Below are 3,142 nucleotides of genomic sequence, written 5' to 3'. Positions count from 1 at the left end.
CACTTAACATTTAATCAGCATTATTACCTTTTCTGCAAACTGTGATTATGTGCCATTATAAGATCATAAGAGGTAGATTTGAACTGACAGAGTGTGTCTGCTTCCCAGACAATGTTAGGAAAACTGTTCCAAAGTTTTGGTGCTAAATAGGAAAAGGATCTACCGCCAGCAGTTGATTTTGATATTCTAGGTATTATCAACTGGCCGGAATTTTGAGATCGCAATACACATGAAGGACTATAATATGCGTTAAGAGCTTGCTTAAGTACTGCGGAGCTAAACCATTTAGTGCTTTATTTTAAAATGTATACAATGTTTAATAAGGAGCCAATGCAGTGTTGACAGAACAGGGCTAATATGGTCATACTTCCTGGTTCTGGTAAGAACTCGAGCTGCTGCGTTTTGGACCAGCTGTGATTTGTTTATTAAGCGTGCAGGGCATCCACCCGTAATAGCAATGGCAATGGCAACAATGGCAGCTATCTTGGCTTCTAGGTCTAACTTGTCCTTGGCCAACACATTTACCAAGATAGGTAACTGTTGCTTTGTCAAATTCACATTTAGACAAATTCAGAGTCAGGGATGCCCGGCTCAACTGTTCAAAAACAACCTTTAACTTTTCAAGGTGTTCCTCCCAAGTGTTAGAATATATTACAGCATCATTCAAGAGACCGTTCGGTATTTATGGAATGGACCACCGGAGGAAAATAGGGGAGGGTCATGTCTTTTTATTCTTTGTTGAGGGGAGGGTCATCCAAATTGTTTTAGTCTAGGGGGAGGGTCACCCAACTTTTATATTCATGAAAACAGCAAAATTTGTGGCTTGTTTGGTGCATATTTTTTTCCATGTAGCTCTCTCGGTCTCGGCCCCCCATCGCTATCAGATGGGTCTGACCCAACAAAAATCCAGTTTGGCACTGTTTGACAGTACACGCGCACTTCAGTACGCGCTCAGAAAAAGTGCATCATGTCAGAACAGAACACCAATGAAATGTTTACCCAGCAAAGCTTTAAAGCACAAGCAAATAATGAAAAACTTTTGTGATTGCGAATAAGTGCAGTGTCCTGTGAGTGTAACTCTACCGCTGCATTAACATGTGATGTGAATGTACGTCGAGTTTTACAGTATCGGGACTGAGGAGCCAAAACTGCAGCTGATAGAATGTGCGCTGTACGATACTACCATATTTTAGTTTCCATTCTTATTGTGTTTCCACAACAATGTTAGTGAGTAAATCTACTGAAATTGCCACCATAACAGTGGAGTGTGATGTGTAAGATGTAGGGCTACCACATCTTTAAATTACTATTAGTATTATTTGAAGTTAACATAATAAAATACGTAGACCTACACCAAAAAACGAGTTGAGGATAAATTCTTTAAAATTGGGCCATTCCAGCGTTATGGACGTGACATTTGCAGTCAAAACTTGAAATATAAATTCTCAGAAAATGCATTTATCCATACTCCCTTAATAAAGGAGTCCAGACATTAGAAAAATATCAGTCTACACATGTGTTTTATATTTAATATGAGGGAAATACACGTGACCTGACACAAAAAATCTTTAACTTTTAGGCGGCAAAATATTTTTTAGTAGGCTAATTCTATGAATTACACTGCGCAAAACAAAAGTAAAACAAAAGTAATACTACCCACCGGATGAAGAAGGGTCGGCCTCCAGAGAACATAAAATATTCTTTTTAATTTATTTTTCGTGTTCGCATTTATGACGAAAAAAAACAATGTTACGGACGTGGCAGTTCTCCGTTACGGAGGAATTCGGAGGAATGAAACCGTTTTCAATAGTTCCTCTATACAGTATGGCAGCTCATTGTGTATTAGATCAGACAGTGTAAGTGGCCACTGGAGGCCGCTAGAGGCAATGCATTCACAGTCAGGTCATTCAGATTTGAGGAGCATGAGCTGGAGCAGACAAATGATCACTTATGGATATTTATAGGGCCTTAAGAGAGTTTCCCTCTATGATTTGGTGTCCCATTTTTAATTTGCTTTCTTGCATTTTCTATTTGTTTTGTTTTTATAGGTAGTGGCATCAGTTATATGACTGTTCTTTTTTCATGTATAAATGGTTTAATGAATATAATGCATTTGAACAATTATTACTTGAAATGTCAGGCCTGGAAATGAATAAAATCATGAGTCATTGTAATATCTATAGTCAATTATGCTTTGCTCTTAATTATTTAATTGGCTAGAAAATGCGCTTCAAATATTGCTATTAAATTAATAATAATTTTTTTTATGACTTAGATCCTCATCCGGTAATCACAAAAACCTAAGCAAGACAAGATCATTCAGTGAATTCATCCTCACTCACAAACGACAAAAGTCAGGCATCTGTTTGTCTCTCAGGGCCCGTCATTACGCTGCGGATTCATCGAGTGGATTCAGAGGGAAGGTCTGTGAGCAGAAAGAGTCGAGCATGACACTTGACAACAGAGGAATGAAGCTTGTTTCAGCTCCGTCAGGGACCTACAAGACTATGACAATGAATTTATACGGCACTTGACTGTTAAAATTACAGCATAGACCAAAAATGTATTCATCAAATCTCACAGATGTGTCTAAATATTTTGCAAAGACTCAATAAATATTGCATTGTTTATGATACACTTTGTTTGTATTTATGCCATATGATTTTGTCACTATAAAGGGACCCAGCAACACATTAGATGATTTGATGCTCATGTAAGTTTTTCTGAAACAAACACTGAAATAGACAATTACACTATAAATTCATGATTGAACATTGACCACACTGATGATGGTTGGATTTACAAAATAAGTGCTGTTACTTTGCAAGAGCTTACGTTAACTTTGTGGTCTGCAACCAATTAAAATTCATAAAAAAATCATAACCTAATTGCAATCATTTAAAATGAATATGCATGTGATATGTTGTGAGATTTGGTGACAATTTACTTTTATTTTTGTGATTTGGAGTGAGAAATATTTATGTTCTGTTATTTCAGCATAGAATTTTTTTTTATATATATATATAAAAGTGAAGTGAATTTGGTGTTGTCCACATCTCCATATAAACACACTGACTCAGACACTGAGGGTTTGAATATTGAGTTTAATATTGAGGAATAAAACAGTTTTCTATAGTTCCTC

This window comes from Rutilus rutilus (genome assembly GCF_951802725.1).
Source record: "Rutilus rutilus genome assembly, chromosome: 7".
Taxonomy (NCBI): Eukaryota; Metazoa; Chordata; class Actinopteri; order Cypriniformes; family Leuciscidae; genus Rutilus; species Rutilus rutilus.
Note: the sequence above shows the minus strand (reverse complement) of the source record.